The sequence below is a fragment of the Micropterus dolomieu genome, linkage group LG16 (assembly GCF_021292245.1).
Source record: "Micropterus dolomieu isolate WLL.071019.BEF.003 ecotype Adirondacks linkage group LG16, ASM2129224v1, whole genome shotgun sequence".
Lineage (NCBI taxonomy): Eukaryota > Metazoa > Chordata > Actinopteri > Centrarchiformes > Centrarchidae > Micropterus > Micropterus dolomieu.
The window spans coordinates 21,998,907-22,020,835 of NC_060165.1; the positions used below are offsets into that span (position 1 = coordinate 21,998,907).

General features: G+C 38.2%; 1 protein-coding gene across 2 annotated transcripts in view; it reads left to right on the forward strand.

Moving 5' to 3' along the window:
* Window positions 1-21,929, forward strand: part of plxnb2a.1 (plexin b2a, tandem duplicate 1) — a 204,804-nt gene that overhangs the window by 34,680 nt on the left and 148,195 nt on the right. Inside the window, exon 2 of one of the 2 annotated variants that reach the window (XM_046071716.1) lies at window positions 20,860-20,918. The exons of the other annotated variant lie outside the window; for it this stretch is intronic. The gene's annotated coding sequence lies outside the window, so the exon portion shown is untranslated. The remainder of the gene's footprint in view (window positions 1-20,859; window positions 20,919-21,929) is intronic. 2 annotated transcript variants of the gene reach the window in all.

Here is a 21,929-nt window from a genome sequence, read left to right on the forward strand (position 1 = left end):
ATTTCTTCTAAATCCATCCAGCATTCAGTCGTGGACACGGTAAGGTAGGGAGAGAGATAAATACAAAGGCTCCCAGAAGCAAAACGGCCAGTTCACACATATGGACTCAAACTACCCTCTCAGTAGCTTGCGGGAGTGTTTAGCGTTAAGCGCTCACTCAGATCTGATTGGACTGTTATTTTCCCTATAGTGTTCGAGTTGGTATTTGTGAATGGGAGGTGAGGATGGTGATGTTTATTGGTCTGCAACAGTGTCTAAGCGGCATTTTATTGTTGTAGCTTCTCGAGGTGGAGCTAGTTTGAACTACTTTATGTACAGTAGGGCTGTGCGATATGATGATATCTGTCGTTTGACTGTAACAAAGTGTCTACCGTTTATAATTATGCTCTATCATTTACGTCGTTGTGTCGCAAATTCCCCACTTTACCGCAATATTTTGGTGAGGGAACGGCGCTATGCACCGCGGTGAAGTTAGCTTTACATTGGAATTCGACCTCTACTTACCGAATGTCCAACGTAAAACTAATATCCAACTTGAACCTAACTTCACTGCGGTCCGTTCTTCCACACGTGCCAGTGTTGTGGAGAAGAAATTGCATTAAATATAATGAACGAGCCACACCAGCCATGATGTGTGTGTCAGTCGGGCAACGTTAAATGAATTGCTCACGGACATTCAGCTTACTTCATAGTTCGCCAAGACATGCTGTTGTTGTGATGTTAGCTGTGGTAGCAGGAGAGTTGTGAGTGTCTCTGTCTGGAGCTGCTGTGCTGCTCTGGGACCATCTCGTCCTCTTATGTTAGATTTGCAGCAGCAAGTGGCGTCAGTTTTCTAACCCACAACCTAGTTAACGTTGGTTACATTACTTGCTGTGTCGTTCACTATATCATAGTATTTGTCATGGTGTTGGATTTCTCCCTTCTAAGTTCTCACTTTTCCCACATTTATAAAGCAGAAAAATATTCTGAGTTACAGTTGGAAATGCCAAAAAATGTTTACAGAAAATGTTCTATATCGAGAGATATATATCGTTATTGGTATATGGATTTTTTTGCCATATCGCACAGCTCTAATGTACAGCTAGGTAGTTTAGTCCATTGATTCCCAACCTAAGGCTCACAAGATAAATGTGATAAGCAGTTATTTAAAATTTAGAGGGCAAGTATCTCTTTTGTAAGACTACAAACGACAGCATGAAGAAGCCCCAACCACACTGCCTCTTTGTAAGAGATCACAAGCCAAACATGTAATAATCTTTAACTGTTTGTTTTCATAAGATGTTTTATAAGATTTTCTAAATGTAGAGTAAAAAGTACAGTATTTACCTCTGAGCTGTAGTGAAGTAGAAGTTTGAAGTGGTATAAAGTGGAAATGCTGATGTAAAGTACAAGTATGTCAAGTTTGTACTTAAGTTAAGTGTATTTTGTTACTTTCCACCATTAGTAATGAGGGAATGGCAGGTGCAACCCAATTTTGCCATTCGAGGGACCGAACCCAAGACTACTCAAGCTTACTGCTCTCGTCTGCTTTATGGTTATATATGAAAAGTGTTGTTGTTAATTGCTGTCTGCATGGGCTGCCTGCAGAAACTCTGAATACTTTTAAATAGTTTCAAGACATTATCATTTAGAGGTATCAGCTTTCACAATACTCTCATCGTATCTTCAGGGGCACCAGTTTGGGATGTTTTGGGATACGAAAGCAAGCAGTAAAGCTCTAAATCAGGCACATCCTGTTCTTAGACGACTTGCAGCTTGTGATCTCTAGAACCCATGAGAACAGGCGCTTAAGTGGGGTTGAAGCGTCTTGACGGTGATTGATGCCAGCAGGGAGCTCTGAATGCAGACCACACTGCTGCTCCTTATCACTGACACATCCGGCTCCAAAACAAGATGTCAGCTCTTCGTGGAGGGGGAAAAAAGACGTGGTCTGACTGTTAGTATGAAGTCAGCGTGATGAGAGAGCACACAGGAAGAAGTTGTGTTGACAATCTTGTGATTTTTTTTTTTTTTTTTCACATAACACTGACATGCTTTTGTAAAATAATCTCTTGAGTAAATCAGCGTTGTTGTGTTGAATAAAGACCTTTCTTTGATTCTTTGGAAAAGGGCTGCAGGCATGAGATTAAAAATTGGACACCTCCAGTCACAGATGGTTCATTGAATTAGTCCCACAAACCTACAGAGAGATGGATGAATAGTTGGCATAATTGTTATCACGGTTCTTTTGCTATATAGTGCATCTGTTTGAGTATTGTCTCTTTGCTATTTTTCTGGTCTAATTATTTTGGAACTGCCGAGTTAGAGGTCTCAGAAGAGCAGCAGTTCGATTTAAAACTACACCAGGCAACTAAATTATAACAGAAGAGCTTAATTTTCTTGTTAGCTTGAAGGCTGTAGATTCACTCTTTTCAAAGTATGATGTTAAAATGGTCACTGTTGGGGAATCTTTTCTATTAAAGAAGTGATTAATTGAAACCTAAAATGTAAAATATAATGACATGCTCTGTAGTTAACCTCTATGAATAGAATTTCTGGGTAATAAACTTAAATTTCAAACAGTTGCCAAGACACTAAGAGTTGGTTTATATGTTGCAGCTTTAGGAAACAACTTAAACCCAAAGACATGTAATGCACCGTTTCAATTAACATTTTTGGGGTGATATTATACCTTGGACGGTAGGTAAATCCAGTGTACAATTGTAGAAGTGAGAGAGAGCATCTTGCTTTGTAATAAGTAGATGGTTATCTTTTTTTGCACATGTGAGCTAGCCATTACGACACATTAAGTGGTGTCCATTTATGTTATGTCATTTGTCATTTAACAAACATAAAATCTTAAAGCTGCACTAATAAATATTTTAATACAGACAAAGGAGCAAATTGCTGAGTGTAGGTGTCGTTCGAAGTTTCAAACCCAAAGAGAGTTATCACCAGCCCAGCTATGGAGCTTTTAGCGTCTTCCAGCTCATTATTTTGGTTGTGCAGCCCTCTGTTTTACTGTTTTCAGTCGAAGACTGCTGTTCTCAGCAAATAAGCTCTGAATAATTCACTCACACACCACCTGCTCAGCAAGAAATGGCAGACAAAGTTAGCAGTTAGCTGGTAAAAAAGTTAAACATCTAGCAGAGCCAGATATTTTTCTCAGGAGTTGGTGGAGACCAAACTAGACTTGTGAATAAAGTGAATATTGGACAAAGACACGACTGTGAAATAATGCTAGTGTTGCTTTGTGTCTGCTGGATGTGTAAACAGGCAGTTTTTTTTGCAACACAGTGCACTGCAGCTAATGATTAACTTACTTAAATTTTCTTGATTAAAGATTGTAAGATTTAGTTAATACTCTTCACCTTGCCCTCCCCTTCCAAGCTTGTAGGAGGCCCTCTCTAGAGCCAGTGTTTGGTTTGTCCATTCTGTGCTACTGTAGAAACATGTTGGTGCAACATGGCGGATTCTGTGGAAGAGGACCCGCTTGCTCTGTAGATATAAAGCACTTGTTCTAACGTCATGAAAACAAAACGATTCTTATTTTCAGGTGATTATATGTTAATGAAAACATAATTATGAATTAAAACTATTAGTTTGGTCATTAGAAAACTCATCACAGGCTCCAAGGTGAAGCCTTCAAATGTTTTGTTCAGTCTGGCAACCGTCCAAGGCCAAAGATATTCAGTTTATTAAGAAAAGCTCTAGCGATAGGATGTTAGGAAATTACTAAAACAACCGATTGTCAAAATAGTTGCCGATTTATTTTCTGTCAATCTAACTTAACGATTAATTACCGAGTTGTTCCTGCGCTAGCAACATGTCTCTATATCTCAATGTTGTACTAACAGCTTGTTCCGCTGCCCCCATGTGACCATAAAATCACTTAATACTGCTTTGACAGCAAATTTTTTTTTCCAGCATGAGATGGGAAAGTTTTTTTTTTGAGGACCTGCAAATCTGAAGAAGCTGAAAATGAAAACTTTACTCTCATGCAGAGATAAAACAACCTAAAGAGATCTGGTATGTGATAAAGTTTTAATATATACAGTAAATTTTCGTTTTCATAAATCTTTTTTTTTTTTTTTTTTTTTTGCACCGTATGGAAGAAATCATTTCATTCAGCAAGTACATAAACTTTTCACACAAAATCTAATAAAGCAATCGATGTGATAGACTCCCAGCAGTACTTTTGAGTTCTGAGAAGCAAGATTTCATACTGCAATGCTTTGAATAATATCCTGGATATATTTGTCCTCTGGCTCCCACAGTACACTCAGCATTTATCCACTGCCTGCCCTGGAACCAAGCTGGATGTGCACAGTCACGCTCCTCTGTGACTAAAGGTGCCACGTAATTTATGACTTTTGGGAGTTTCTGTGAAGTCCAGTGGGTTTTTGTTCCAAAACAGAGAACAACTTGAAATGGGAGTGTTGAAAGCCAAAAATCTTATCACAGAGACCCAGTAATGGTCAAGTCACTGGTATTGATCATCAACCCTATCAACCTCAGCAGATATATTGTGGTCATTTTTCTGCTATGTGGGCCAGTAGAAATCTCTGTTATTGCCCCCTTATAATATAGATGACAGGCATTAATGAAATATGATGTGTCCCTGTCTGTAAACCACTCAGTCGTAAAATTAACATTTTGTACAAAGCAGAGCTTGACTCAGAATTTGAGCAAAGTGAAAGAGTATTTCTGACTCAGCCCAAACTGAGTGAAAGGGATCAAGGGAAAATAAAGTTTAGTTTTTTTTGTTTTTGTTAAATCATAAACCGGTGATTTAAATACATAATACAATAAATTTTTGAGAACTAATCTGAATAATTAGGTTTAAAGGATACTGAATCAATTTACTTGTATTGAAAAATTCAAACACATCATTGGAAAACAGGTTGATTAAGATGAATTGTATTTGTTGAACGTAATGTAATGAGAGAGAGTGAGAGAGAGGTTAATTAATAATAATAGTTATAATTATTAATAATAATTAATAGTTTTTGTACCAAATAAGGACAAAGAGTCTTTGTAAATAGTATTTTGAGGGAAAAAGTTGACTGTAAAAGTATGGTGACGTATATAAATCACATGACAGATCAGTGCGTTGTACATAAGGGAAGTGGAAACGGCACTGGAGAAGAGTTGTGGGATGTGTTTTAATTTTGATAAACCATAAAAAAGTTGGGAAGGGTCCCGTATTTTGTTGAACGTGTCCTTCAGGAAAAAGAATAAAAGGAGGAATTTCAGAAACCCACTGTCGTAGTGAACATCGTCTAGCAGAGAACATGAAGATTTTTGAGCAACTGAAATCTTAAAAGAATTGAGAGAAGGTGATGGAAGAATACCCAGCATACAGTCACCTGCGGCAGGTATTTTATTAATTTGTTGGAGAACGTCTGAGAAAGCTTCAGTCTTATATTTAGAAAAAGGTTTTAGACAATTGGGGATTAATTTTCATTCAGGTTTTCTTTGGTTGATATTAAGTCACTTATTAATAAAATTGTATTTGGGCAGCTGTGCCTCAGGGGGTAGAGCAGTCGTCCACTTATCGTAAGGTCTTTGGTTTGATCCCCAGCTCCCCCAGTCTGCATATTAAAGTATCCTTGGGCAAGATACTGAACCCCAAATTGCTCCCAATGGCTGTGCCATCGGTGTGTGAATGTATATTCAAATGTATGCGTATGTCTGTTTCTGATGGCATATAGGCTATTTTGTACAGCTGTGTGATATCACTAAAATCTTATATTCCGGTTATAGAGGTCTTTTCATATCCCAGTAACGATATATATGCAGATATAGAACCTTTTTTGTAAATTCAGTGAAAAACTATGAACTTGTGATTTTTCTCTGCATCATAAAGGTGGGGTAAGCTTTTCTGTAGAAATCCAATACTATGATATAGAGTGAAGAACCACACAGCACGTAACGTTAATGTGGTGGTGATGGCGCAATGGATAAAGACGCATGCCTTTGGTGTGAGAGACCCGGTTTCAATTCCCCACTGTGACCCATCTACCAATGTGTCCCTAAGCAAGACACAGCACAGCAGCTCCAGGCCGAGATGCAAAGCACCGTCCCCTCATAAAGTGTTGAATTTGCGACACAACGAAATAAACAATAGATAAATTTAAACGATAAACATTTTGCTATCGCCAAACGATATATATATCGTCATATTGCACAGCGCCACTATATTGTTTTATATACTTATTTAAGGGACGTTATTTTACCATTCTGACATTTTATACTGTAAACAAAACAAGTAATTATTAAAAAAGCATTGCTAGTTTCAACACTTAACACATTCTGATCACAAACATCAGTAGAAGAGCCCAAACCTTCTTCCCACAATTCCTTAGACCTGTGACTCTTTAAGGACATGAGACGACACTCTGTCTATGTAGCTTATCCTTTAGGTCATCAGAGTAGAGCTGCAAACATTAGTCCAATAGTCAATCACAAATGCCGAATATTCGCTGGTTCCAGCTTCTTTAATGGGAAGTTTTGATGCTTTTCTTTGTCATACATGATGGTAGACTTGAACATCTTTTGATTTTTGACTTTTGGTCAGACAAAACAAAACGTTTGAAGACGTCAACTTTTCCAAGAATATAATTATTAGTTTTAGCCCTACATCAGAGTGTCATTCTTTATTAGACATACAAAAAGTACCTTTATCAAAGAGTAAGTTTAGTCTGGTCAAACTGAGATTAATCAGACATGGGTGTTCAAGTTAACTCTAGTGACGCAAAGGAAATAATAGATCTCAAGATGGCAGTCAAAAAGATTGATTTAAAAACCCCACAGTCACACAGATGTACAGGTAGCACACAAAAGAGATATTCATCGATTCATATTTATTCTTCTTTTCCCTCTCCAGTGTCAGATTGCATAATTATCTCCAAGTTGACTCCCAACTCATTAGCAGATTTCTCAATAGTCCTGATGGATCAGGATTGATTATTCGATATTAAAATTGTCCAAAAAAATAAGCTCAGGAGGCAGATTGACAAACCCAAGAGATGGATTTAATAGCTGGCATATTCTGCTTGTGTGTCTTTTGGCAGTCTAATGAGTTTCTGAACGGCCAGAGGAAAGACGAGGTCGTGGAGATGGAGAGGATTTAATAAGACCACCAACAGAGAAACAGTGAGAGATGAAGAGCAGGCGGATAGGACTTTGTTTCACCTTCTGAACCTCATTATGGAAATAGGCTGCATTTCTGATTGCTTTGCTGCATATGTATTTTGTCCCTCCATGCAGGTGTGTGTATGTGCGCGTCTCTAGCTGATGACTGAGAGATTCAGTCTTCCATGTTTGTGCAGAACCGGACCTGTAAATACAGTTTTTGTGGGTCTCTTGCTTAATGCCAGGATTTTACAGTTTCATGAAAACAAATGAGTCAGCCACAGGAATACAGATCAAAAAGGCACCTTTTTAAAGTGATTTCATAAAACCTGGAAGAAAGTTAAACAGTAGGGTTTATCAAACTTTTTTCCCCAGTCCCATTTGGCTAATTAAAATATCTTCTGCATGTAAGTACAGGTGTGAGTGTACTAAAAGGTATCATGGTGTAACATGACTTTAGTTGAAGTACTAAAATGAAATTCAGATTCTTGTTTTGGATGTTTTACTTGTTAAGTTAGGGTTAGCGGTACGGTTAGGGCTGAAACCTAACCCTATGTATCCAGATCATCAATCCTAATATCTTTAGGGCTTCGCTGAATTTTCTTCTTGCTCCATCGTTGTCTAAAAATTTGGTAAATACCTGCAAATGACATTCCCATCGGCCTCAGCTGTACTCCAGGGTTAATGCTAATTAGCAAATGTTAGCATGCTAACATGCTAAACTAAGATGTTTGACATGGTGAATTTTATGCCATTGTCATTTAACATTGTCATTGTGAGCCTCTTAGCATGCCAAAATGACCATTTAGCCTATTGTTTAACATGTTAAGTTTCTCAAGAATGTTAAAAATATCTATATATAAATTCAGATATATATAAGTCCAGACTGAGAATAAATTTATGAGCTATGCATATTCTCTAAGCTAAAGTTCCTTATTGCGACGAGGCCAGATAAGCTTCATTGTTTTAAATTCCTTCTTTCAAATCATGGTAGAAAAAGCAAAGTCAGTGGTGGAACTAAAAATAATATTCATCATCTGTTTAATCTGCAGATTCTGTTCTTCTTTAAATAACTGTTCTGTTTATATAAATGCCCACCACAGCTTTCCTCGAGCCCATGGTGTGTCCTCTGATGTTTTGTTTTTTTCCACCCTAAAGTCCGAAACCCAAATGTTTTTCATTTACAATGAAGTAAACCCAAGAAAAGCAGCAAATCTGAGAAGCTTGAAAAATTACTACCTACTTAATTTTCTGTTGAATCAACTAATCATTCCAGATCTACTTTTTAAACATTTATTAAACTTAAATCAAGAAAATTACGTGTTGATGGTAATTCAGCTTATTTACACAGCTTCCCCATTAGTAGCAGCTAATTTAAAAAAGTACCACCAGCTGTTTAACACAACAAACAGAAGTTACAGACATACTTCTTTAAATGTAGAAAATAAAAAGCTGTCAGGCACAGGCACTTTTCTTTCCACAACACAGTCGCTGTCATTGCACCAAACAATCCTGTCAGTTAACCTTTCGCCACGACCTCAGTAGTTGGCCAGTTCATTGTCGGAGTTGAGGGTCGTGACCCTCAGAAGACCCTGTGTGATCCCTGACGACTTTTCACTGTGGGAGCTTTGTCTCCCAGATAATGCTCAGACATGTGTTCCCTTGTAAACATGTGCCCCTGTGCAAAGTCATAAACTCAGAGGTTAGACGGGTTGATCGTTCACTGTGGGTTTCTTTGCCCACCAGAACAAAAGAATCAAGATCATTAATATTGTGTTAGTGTTTACTAGTGTACATACAATATGTACTGTATGTATGTATGTATGTATGTATGTATGTATGTATGTATGTACTTTAGTTATCTTACTTTGAGAAATAATCTTTGTAAGAACCCTGTTGTATTTAACAACACTTGTCAAATATTTCCTGAATAAAATCGACAATATGATTATGAATCAGATCCTGATTTAGAAGTTAAGTAAACAAGACTGAATTTGACCAAATATTTTATTCCTACTGCTTTTGAAACATTTCTGTTTGGACACAAAAGAAAAACTAAATTTGATACCGGCCCCATTCAAGACTCTTTTGTGGCCAAACGGCATCTTTTTTTCAATAAAATAGGCTTTTAAAACGTCTTTTTACTAACTCTCTATAAAGCAAAGACACATTTCAGTTTTCTGTTTTTTCAGTTACCATTATTTTATTTTCTCGTTTATGTGAATAAAGTGTGGAGTGTCTTGGTTAGTTAAAGGATAAGCCTGGTGATATTTTTCTCAACAAATCCCATGAAAAGATAAAGGCAAGGCAGCTTTATTTATGTAGTACATTTCATACCCGAAGGCAATGCAACGTGCTTTACATAGACACATTTAAAAACAGTAAGCAATAAAACGACCACGAGAATCAATTAATTTATCCTGCTGACAAGCAAGGCTAAGCTGTTTGACCACTGAGGCAACATCCGTGTGTCTACTGAGCAACCTTTCTTTAGGTTGTTTTTGTGGCGTGAGTAACGGTCCTCTTTCTTCTTTCCCAACCTTGTTTCTTCATCTTTGGGTTTCTATGGTCTCTGCATGTCCACTCCCATAACAAAGTCCTACCCTTGCAATGTACATGGGAAAAGGGAAAGCCCCTGCGGTCTCCGAGGAACACTGAATGGCTTTGGTATGACGTAGTAGGAGTTAATTAAAAACAGACATACTTCTCTGTACCACTGCATAGGAGAAATGACCTCTTTAGGGACCTTTCCTTCCTCGGTCTATAGTTACATGTCTTTCTTTACAACAGGGAATTGGTCATGGATGCAGGATGATGTGGAAAAGTTGTAAAACAGAGCAGAAGAAATTGCTTTTACTGTACCCACCTGTAGCTGGTCAGGATCTCTATCTTTTCTACAAATTTAAAATAATCTGAATTACAACGATCGTGGTTTATTACAACTTGGATTTTGTTTTTGTCCAGCGGTTTAAGAAACACGAGCATTCAAAAGATCAGACTGGTAGGAAACAAACGCCCAGGTTAATCAATCATATCTGGAATAGAAAACTAAAGCCAACAGTAACATTATTACACCAGCAGTTTACAGACGACGTCATGGTTCAACTTTGACCTAAAACGCTTGTCGTAGTTGTGTATGCACAGGAAGTCTTTTGGTTTTAGCCACGGATAAAGTGGTTTTGATAATCTTACAACATGTCTAATCATCTGAGCGCTTGTGACTCTTCTCCCATCAGACTTTGTCGAGGCAATCTAGCAGTCTTCCCAGATTTCCTCCACTTTGTAGAGTACAATGGTATAATAACTAATGAGCAAAACTACAACAGTAAGACACACATTGGAGTTAACGCCGCAATTTTGAGTTAATTATGTAATTTAAAGATTTTTAAGTGTCTTGCATGCAGTTTAAGACATTTATTGTTGCTTTTTCATCATTTAGTGACATATTTTGCTGCATTAATTGTCAGGTCTTAGAGTAATCCAGTTTAGGGTTTGTGACCAGCTTTGACATGCCCTCTAAAGAATGGTGTGAAGGAACTTTATGTGAATAATACTCGAAAGCTAGCAGATAATAACAGTAACGTTAGTTCAAATGTTTTTATTCCATAGTTAATACTAACTCCCATGAGTTATTTGGCTTTGCATATTTTGGTTATACCATAAGCTACTGCTTTGTAGATAACCTACATAACTAAATTAAAGAAAATTCTACATAACTAAGTAAACAGACCGAATATGTTGATTTTCAATTATCTACTAGCAATATTAAAACAAAAATGCTTTGTATATTAAATTGTGCTAAAATTTAGTTTCAGGTAGCAGGCCTACCTGCTATATCAGTTTCTCCTCTGGGGATTCGTGCAGGGCTGTAAGACACAAATACAAAGCACATATATTTCTTTCTTTGCCACTTTGTAGCTCCTAACCTCTGCAGACTCATTGCGCCTTCTCCTCAGACTTTATTTATTGACTTGTTTATTGCCTTATAGGTCTGAGAATTATGGGATTTCCTTTTCCCAGTGGATTTTATGGTACATATGTAACAGGAAATCCAGAAACGTCAGTCAGAAGCTTTAAATATGCACCATATGATGAAATGCATCAGTGCGGTCAGACATCATGTTTTTATGACACATTCTTATTCTTATGCATCAACATTTCTGCTTTCATGTATGGAAGCGAATTGTCTTTTGTTTTTAAAAATCCTTGTTTCTCCCCTCAGGATGTGACTGAGTGAATTTTAATGGGAGTCTTTTTTTTTTTTTGTCTTGCATGAAAGACAAAAAGTCTTTGTTTTCGCATTGGCATGCAACTGTTTGCCAGTGGCTAACACAGAGGAGGAATGTTCAGTGGCATGTTGATTTGCTTTCGTTGTCATCAAAGAAAAGGAGTTCTTTCACAAGTTTACCATTGATCAAAAGTGGGTTACGACTGATCTGCTCCATGGAAACTAATCACGCTGGGCTTCCTATTGATTTGGAAGTCTTTTGGTCTAAAAGACTACACCAAGGACTTTTAAAGAATATATCCATTACCCATTCAGAAACAAGAGATCCATGTGTCTCCTGTAGATTGTTGGTTCCAGTGCTCCATGCTACAGAAGTAATACTGTTACAGCCCATAGATTCATAAGCTGTATTATTAAAATGATCTAATATTATGTTAAACATAGAGAAACAACATGTAGCTGCACCACAAAGCTAAAACAAACTTCCAGAAGATATGACATGCTCCCACTTTGATTATGATTGCATTGTAGTCGATGGCTAAATGAGCCTTCTTCTCACTTGATTAATTACCTCAGTAAACACTTTCCTAATGAGTTTATGGCCTCAATCGCTAGTTTTAAGCTTTCTTAAATACAGCATGACGATCATTTAGTAAATTATGGTCGCATTTAGAGGAAAATAGACAGCAGGGTATGCTTTCCAAGACAAGTCGCTACTATGGTGAGCTGTTAATTGTTACATAACTGTTGATTTGTCTGTCTAGTCTGAATGATTGCAACCGCAAGCATGTGCATTTTTTAAGGCTGAATTTTCTCTTTAGGTTTTGGTTTCAGGGTTGAAAGATTAAACTTTCTGTCAGCTGAGTTTTCTCTACTTCCTTCAAGTTCACCTCTGGGTGAATCTCCTCTGAACGGTTAATTACTCCTCATGGTCACAGAGGACTGTTGATCATTGCTGTGGTGTTCAGAGCTGGGCTTTTCTAAACTGTGGCTTTTTTTTTGGTGGACCCTTAAGGCTTGTGCTGACCACACGACTTTCAGTGTCGTTCACACTACACAACTTGCCGTCTTGTGACGGGAGTCTGAAGTCGTTGTGGCGTTCACACTACGTGACTGATCGGTAACAGGGGGTCACACACTACACGAGCTGACAGCGGCTCTGTCACCCGACGCTGATCTCCAAACCACGTTTTGTCAAGAAAACACACGTGAAACGGGGAAATGGTGCGAACCTACACACGAAACAGCTGTTTGTTATTATAAAGATACCAATTATAAAGATGGATTAGCACACGCAGGTAGCAGGGATTGTCTGAGCTACAGAGAGAGCTGGAGGTGAATAAAAATTGTTTTGCGATGAAACGGTAGCTGCCTGCTCTCATTGGCTGGATGTGGATGTGGAGTCGACTGACTCTTACAGATATTTGGCATGCTAGATATCTGGTAGACGTCTGCGATGTGGCAGTGATGTTTCGGGGAGCCGTTTTGATGCGTTGTGGACTAGTTCACACATAACGACGGGCGACTGCCGCTCAACCTCTGATTTACTCCCGAACACTGACGGTCGCCGAGCGGCAAATCGGGCTAAAAATCGTGTAGTGTGAACTAGGCTTTACAAGACATACAACATACCAGGCATTTTTACAGTCATCTTTTGTTAAAGGAAGGTCGATTTATCATACAGTTATAGCTTTTAACTTTTTTTTTTTCATCACTGAGTCATAAAAAGGAATGATTTTATTTTGAATGATGATTATTGCAAAAATGTACTATAGACTAGCCAACTACAGTGCATTATTTATGAACAGAGTCAGAATAGATCAAAATTCTGCCCTGGCATTTTCTTTCTCTTGTCGAGACAAATTGTTTTTTTTGACTGACTCTGTATATGGTGGGCATAAAGCCTCTGTGGAAAACAACACTGCATTTATTAGTCCACTCACTCCCAGTATGAATGTCACCCAAGGAGGGTTAAATCAAGGGCAACCGGGCTTTGTTGAAGGTACTTGAAGATGTTTTGCTTCTCATCCAAGAGGCTTCTTCAGTTCAGTATGAATGTCTGATATATAGTCATAGCTTCTGACTCTATTTTGGACAATAGAAAAAGCTGGAGTATTGGGAATTTTGGCATGTGAGATTTAATTTGATAGCAGTGGTCAATATAACTAAAGAAGAGATGCAGCTCATTAAAACAATTTTACTTTTTTCAAGTATTAAAACACAAAATAAAACCTTTGACCTTTTAAAATATGATTAAAATAAATGATCAGTCAGTTCAGTAAAGATTAAACCAACAGAGATCCAGGGTAGTATTTAATAATATAATAATAATCTCAAACCTAAATTATTGTAATTATTGTCCATCAAAGGGCGTTATATCTTCATATTGTTAGAGGTGGACAACACAAGAAGCCATGTTGTATTCAACATTTTCCCTGGGAGAAACTTCATTTCTATTTTTTTACTTCTCCTTCTGCCTCTCTACTTTAACTCCATATAAAATCAATAGCACCTTCTGGAAAGTTCTCAGCTTGGGGAATTGCATTTGTTTCCTGTTCACATACTCTTCTCTGTCTTCATGTGAACATGCTTGATATGCTCTAGACAATGCGTCTAGAGTGGCCCAAAAGTTTCTGCTCTGCTCGGCTTATAATGTACAATGATACCAAATACATTGAAAAGTCCTTAAAAACTACTGGATCTCTGACTTATCTCTCCAACCAAATCACACACATTTACGCTGTTCTATGTGGTCTCCTTTTGATAGCTAATGTAATAACTAACTAAGCCCGATTCCCACTTTGAAAACCTCTGGCAAAGAGGATCTGGTCAGTTTTCAAAATAAAACGCCCTGTGCAGACTCCCGATTTGAATATCAACAATAAATACAATTAAAACAGACAAAGGATTTAACTACGTAGCCTACTTACTCATGGCGCTTACGTCTGATCAAGTCAAAGAAATCGGACAGGCAGAACGAGCGTTCTGAAACGCAGAGGATGGTACAAAACCACATCACAGACGCAATGTTATGGAGCCGGAAATACTCTGTAAGCCTTCATTATTACCATTTTAGCTGATAGGAAACCAACATTAGGCCAATTAATATTGAGTTTAGCCAACTGCAGCTAAAGCAGCACCACACCATCTGCCAGTGCCAGAAACCAAAACGATACTGTGTTTTCATCTGATGTCGATCAGATTCTTGTTTGTCCTGACAGGCTTCAGCACATAAAACAGTTTTCTTGTTTTTTTTAATCCTTACGTGGAGTGTGTGTTGGAGTCTGTACTTTGCTGGGAGCTGGTCGGTTTTTTTTGGTTTAAGCGAACTCCATCTTGTTAGCTGTAGTGTTTTTGCTGTTTGTATGGGACAGAATCAACAGGCAAGAGGCACATAAAATGAGGGATTTCATGGAAAATCCGACTCTGAGTCTTCACATAGGATTAGGCATACTCAGTTAGTTAACAGAAAACCCAGCAAGTGGATCATTTTTAATGTGAGGCTACAACCCGTTCACCCGTTGCAATAAAAAGTGATTTAATTTCATTAAAAAACCCTGCATGTAGTCCCTTTAAGTTTAGTTTTAGAGCTTTGTATTCCTCTGTATTGCAGCATAGATACCAATGATTTAACGGGGGGTGTGCTGGTGGTCTCTTGCACAGTCCATGTGACAATATCCTGTGTCCTGATACGATCTGGTATCGGTGTTGCATAACATTTGTGTTCCATATTTCCCTTTGTTCCTTACTCTCAACTATCTAAAAGATCATAGTCAACAACACAGTTAACAAAATCTTCATGTTGCTACAGTATTTTCCTGCCACATTTCCAGGCTCTGCTACAAATGGCTTGTTCATTTGAAAACTTTTAGAGCTGCTACAGTGATCAAGCATCTTCAGATAACTGAAAAGTGAGAAGGAAAGTTGGTTGAAGTATCTGACTATGAATCTATAAGATAATTTAATCGTCACTATGTTTTAGTATGAGTGATATTCGTAGTGAGATCACATTTTGGCATTTTGGTGCTGGGAAACTGGTGCATTTGCAACCAAAAAGAAGCAAAACCACATTTGGCTTCAGCCTCTACTGTGCGTGTGTGTGTGTGTGCAGTCTGGTTAAACCAGGTTGAGCTGCTGCACTCAGAGCTCTTCAAAGGCCTGCCATAAAACCTCTGGATCTTAATCGGATGCTGTTCAGACTCCACATTGTAATTATGTCCCAACAAATTCCTGTCTACATACTCCTACAGAAGAAGAAGAGTGTGTGTTTGTTGGTGGGTGGAGGGTGGTCTTATTTCATTTTTTTGTACAGTTGATGTCTCTTTGGGGGGTTTATAAGCTGCATGTTATATCACGTTAACATTGTGTTTAGGCTATTGATGTTTGTGTGCAATGCTGGTTTGATATTTACACAGATGTTTTTGTGAGTGTGCATGTGTAAGAGTGTGTGTGTGTGTGTTTGTTTGCAGCTTATCTTTTCCATGCTCTTCTCACCAAGTTTCTTTGGTCTCAATTGGATGTGAAAGGAAATCCCATGTCTGCAAGGCTTCCACTACAGGCACAGACCTGTGTGTGTGTGTGTGTGTGTGTGTGTGTGTGTGTGTGTGTGTGTGTGTGTGTGTGTGTAAAGCCTTTACCATGCCACAGTGGATTAACCACACAGTGTGAGCAGTAACACTGAGGCGGTGAAGGAGAGATTCAGAGAGAAAAACAGAGAACATGAACCACATAGAGGATGGGAGGAAGAGCGTTTAAGATTGATGGGGGAAGGTCTTTAATTCCAAAACACAACATATTTGGCTTAAAGAAAAAAGAAATGACCACCACCTTTTAATTAATCCTCAATTCAAAAACTCAGATTATTACAACATCATAGTGTCTCCTCGAGCTGCACTCTTACAGCAACTGTCAAATGTCTGCATAATGGGTTTAAGATAAGGTGAACCCTTTGGAAACATTGGCAGGGAGAGAACAAAGGCATTTTAAGACTACTAATAACTGATGGTTGCTTTTTCATTTGAACAATGTTAAAAGCTGATAGTTTGCGCCTCTGTTTAAAAGGAATACTCCTTCTGAGCACTATTTACAAGACACCTGCAGCAATTCAGTAAATATGATACTGCTTTTGGAGTTTTGCGGGTGGCTTTGCCATGTTGTGGAGAAACTGAGTGTTTGGAACAAACTGATCACACAGATTAACAGTGGAGAAGTGGATTATGCAGCAGGGGTCTGACACGTTTCTATGGATGGTATGCACTGGGACCAGGGCTGCAACTATTGTTTTTATAATCTGTCAGTGTCAGAAAATATTGAAAAATGCCCATCACATTTTCCCAGAGCCCAGGTTAACATCTTTATAATGTTTGATTTGAACAGTCTGAAACCCAAAGATAATAAATATAAAACAGAGAAAAGCAAATACTCACATTTGAGAAACTTGAACTAGAGAATGATTGACTTTTCTGCTTGATAAATGAGTCACCTTTCAAGCCTTCAGCGCTCAGTTTTCAATAAGATAGATTGGGTTGTCCTTTTACGGCTTTACATTTAAATATTCACATGGAAAGTACTTTGAACCAAAGTCGTACTACCAAAGTGTTTGGTTTCCTCTTTCCCCAAAGAATACTGTTTTCCACACTGAAAGAGCTCTCACACATTAGTTAGATCACCTGGGGTACAGATCAAAAGACCAGATAATGCTTTTTTAGGTGGCTTCAAAGCCAGACTACATCTTGCCATTTCATGTCTTTGCTACAAGTTTCAGATTTGGTTAACATTTAGAATCACCAAGAAGCATCAAAATACTGCAGACGTGTATCAGTCTGTCCAGATACTCAACCAAAACAGTCAGTGAACTGTGAGCGTTCAGAGGAGGGAAGTTATTTTCACCAATAGTTTACATATAAATACCTTGTGGTCTAGTTTTGAAGGGCCACCTGAATTGTGTCCATAGAATTAAGTTTGCACATATCCGTGTCACTCCGAGACAAACAGGGTTCGAGTTTTAATCTGAGCTTCGTGGGGGTCTCACGCCCCATTTACACCTGGTATTAAAATGCGATCTGAGACAAATCTGATACAGATCGCATTTTACCGGCATAGATGGATAGATAGATAATGAGAGAGAGACGGAGAGAAATCATTGCTTATTACGTGATTCAACATTTCCCTTTCTTACACATACGAAAACGCACGCACACACACACACACACGCGCACACACACACGCACACACACACACACACACACACACACACACACACACAGTAGTCCACTACTTGCCCCAGATGTCTGCAATATTGCAAAAAGTTTAATTTTCAATAACCTGTTCAAAAGACTATTGCTAAAGGAGAGACGCAATTCCGCCCTTTATGGTAGGTATAATAAAGTGTTATTATTTTACTCGCTGCTGGGTGCCGGCACACATTATCGAGCATATTTTCAAATAAGTTCAAGTTATCAAAGTCAATCTACTGACCCTGGACAGTTTAATGGCTGCATCAGGGTTGTTAAATAATATTGTTACTTAACAGCCCTGGGCTGCACAACAAACGCCAACGAGCAAATAGATATAAATAAAAAGTTCTAATAATTCTAGCCTTTGTATGTGGCTTAGCAACCGTCATGCGCTACGTAGCCTACCGGCAGCCTGGTGGAACTAAAGAAATGTCTGTTCATGAAATAAAGTCAAATTGTAGTGCGTCTGTCAGCCTACTTTCATTAAATTAGTTTTTTCTTGGTTAACAAATTTGACAGTTTCCAAAATGGCTGCAATGATTTTCCACAGCAAAGATTAATGAGAACTCAAAGAGCAAAATATTCATCATGTCAAAAAGTCTATTTCCACCAATATTTTTATTTTGCCAAACCTCAATGGGGGGAAAAAAATGTGAAAATTGCGGTCTGGCATTGGAAGGCAACTTATCATGCATCCTTGAGTGGAATCAGATCGATGTTGCATAAGAATAATAGCCATATATATAGTGTTGCTCAGGTCCACTATAAATATGGAGTCTGGTAAACATCCATCATTATCAGTGTTGGACAAACACTGACAATGGTATTATTTTTAGCACAGGGCTTAAATTGGTCAAAAGATAACCAGTCTTACCAGTTTAGCAGCGACTCAGTTTGTTATATAACAGTATGATCCATGTTGAAACATGAGTTGAGCATTCAGTGTTGTTTCATAATGTTTCATCATTACTTGCACATTGTGATGCTGTTCTTACCTCAACCTGGCAGCCGCTCGCCTCCTCCCTGCTGTTCAATAAGGCAGCGACTCCTTGCAAGTCATTAAAGGGAGAGAAAGCTCAGCTGCACAGCCTTCAGCTCACTGTACCGCCCTGCTCTCATAGCTGGCATTTCTCAGATAAGAACCAGCCAGCACAACTGATTTACAAGGCTCCTCTCTCCTCCCTCTGTGTGAGAGTGTGAGGGTTTTCGTTGATTTAAAAGACTCAAAGTGTAATAAACTATTATGAAATACTCAGCCAGCAAAAACACATCAACCTGCAAATCAAATCCCAGCATTCAACACTCGTTCTGCATCTGTCACACAGCAGAGGTGTGTGTGAGAGAGTGTGTTTGCAGTATATGCAGGTTTCAGTTTGGATATGTTGAAGCTAAATCTCTTTCTCTTCATCCTCCTGTGTTTTATTTACTTTTAATTTTTTTTCCCTTCCCGGTTGTGTATTATGTTTATTCTCTAGTGTTCCTTTAGCTCATTGGGTTTACTTCACTCCCATTCATTAACACACTCATAATTCTCTTCGCCCTCCTTCTCTCAGCAACAGTCATTTGATACGGGCATCAATATTACAGGGGGGAGGAATTCCAAGAATGCAAGCGTTAACTCCTTTTTTTATTGGATTTCCAGCCACCGGGGCTCTTCTGAATACCACCCGTCCCAGAGCAACCTTATAGAGTAACTTAACGCCGAGCTGGAAAGTGTTCATTTCACTGGCCTCATTTGGTTGAAACGGCTAACAGTGATGTCATAGAGTACTAGCCACACCCTGAGTACACTTCTACATCACATTTGAACACTTCTTATTACTTTACTAATGAAATTTCAGTGATGCACAGGCTAATGAGATGTGGACATAAACCGCACCTGTTCTCGAAAGTGGGTTTGTAAAGTCCCAAGCACACTCTGCAATACAGAAGGTTGTATTTACTGTTGGATAGATGCAGGATCAATTGGCAGATGGTTGGATAGATGAAAAATATCCACTTAATCCAGTCCTTCCAACTGTCCCTTCTTTCCTTTTACTAAGTCACTCGACTTTGAAAGAGACGCAAAATGTTCTGCACTGAGAAAAGTAACTTATGTAAGCTGAATGAACAAAGAAATTAAAAATGGAGTTTGTTGATTTTGTTGCGGTCTTGACGAGATTGTGAATAGATGTTTATTGTTAAATAGTGACAGCTTAATAAATGGTGACAAATTCTTGGCAGAGATTGGTGGGCTCACAAGCACATATTATTATAGTATTTATTCCCCATTTCACTTTTAGTCACTTTGACATGTCACTTTGAAGATATAAGTGAATGTAACAGCAGCGATATGTGGTATGGTTTTATTACAACAACGGTAAATGTTTTTTAAAAATCCTTTGTATGTAGCTTAATGGAAATTGGTCCTACATAAGATCTTGGATGTCTGTACCATAGCACACCATGAAATCGGTTTAATCAATGTTAACGGTGAAGCTCTTTGTTAATCTGATCTTGATCACCCTGCCAGACTGTGCAGTTAAGTGTTCTGAGTCATGGATGATTGGTAGTGTAGGTGGTTGATTAGTTTGGTCCAGATTACATGGACCACTGAAGTCTGATTAGGCTGAGTCATAGAAAAAGTTGGGGGCTGAGTGTTGCCTCCATTAAGTGCAATTAATTTGCATCTCTCTGTGTGTGTGTCCTACTTTGTCAAGTGACAACCCCCTCCACACACACACACACACACACACACACACACACACACACACACACACACACACACACACACACACACACTCCTTTTAGCGGAGGTGGTGTATGGGCGTTGTCTCCTCTAAATATGACTTCCTCGCTGTTCCTATCTCCTGAGTTTTTAACTGCTTTTCTGCGTAATTAACCTTCCTTTAAATGGGAGTTTGTACGTTATGGCTTCAATTTTGTTCATTTACGTGTTTTAAATTCATCAGGCTGATGAAACGCTTAACAAAACCCATTGGAGGATTCTTACAAAACTCAGATTTAAGGTAAAAATAATTAGCTGAGGATTTCACCAAGCAGTGATGTTTTTAATGTTAAAACTGTCACCTGTTCTGGTTGTGAGCCGTGAATTTATGTTTCATGTCAGTATTAATAAAGATGTAAACCTGTGGCAAATTAATGTAGGTCCTCTGTTGAGAGGACTTTTGAATAAAATATAATGGATTACTTTATTCGAATGAATATTCTCGAATTCTAAAGAAAGCCTAATTTAACCAAACTGGTAATTAACAAATGCAACTTTTGTGCATTTTGTAGGAGAGGAGAGTGAGGTGGTTTATGTCATCAAGAGTTCAACAGGCCTGAACACTGAACAGGTAAGACTACTGTACTCTCTTTGCTTTTTCACATCTCTTCTCTAATCTTGCTCTTCAAATAATGTCTTCCTAGTGGTTAAGGCTACTTTTTATTTGCCTGGCCTAAACAGTTTTTATAGTTACTTTTTAAAATTTAATTATTTATTTAATTTCACAGAGCTTGTGGACAAACTATATAATGATGACCCTGCTTCTAAATTACAGCAAACATATTTGGCAATTCTGTTCAGCTATTTCTTGCTTACTTACTAATATTGGCAGAATCAACTGGGATCTACTAGTTTCCTCAGTTTATTGAAACCTTTTTTAAAATTTGGTTGGATTTTTGGTTTGGCCTTGGTGGTAAACTGTGCCTAATAATTACGACATGAATTAGGGAATGGAAGATGATTTCCTTTACTAACAGAATACTTGAAACTTTCATTATTGATAAATCATGCTAATATCCCAAATGTTTGAAAACTTCTCAATAACAAAATGTGTGTAGTTCTAGTCAGTTCATGGGGTAGTTAGCGTGGCATGTTGTTTTATTGATAAATTCCAACCCTCAGACAAAGGGCTCCTGCTTTTCTTTCTGTATGCTATGTCATATTAAATTCTCCTAAAAGCAGTTCATTAAACTGTAATCGCTGTGTCAACACATAGTTTTGCAAAGCTGTTATCTAATTATTTGGCCTTATAACACACACTATCTTGTGTGGAGCCTTGAAGTGTGTATGTGAGTCAGTGTAAACAAATGGCAGGATGTCATAGTGATAGAAAGCATACAGGAAGGCAAGTGTCACAATACCACTGACACAGGAAGTAGTTCAGCTGTAATAATATGAAAAGCATTTATGGAACTGTGCTGATTTTTATCACAAACATTCTTTAGGACAACAGCAAGCGGGCTATTAATATTTAACAGTGTATACTTGACAAAGTTAAATCTGCTGTTGCCTACAGTAAGTGGTAACTGTTTGAAATGGAATGTCTCTTCTCTGCTACTTTACTTTAAACTGGAGGTTTCCC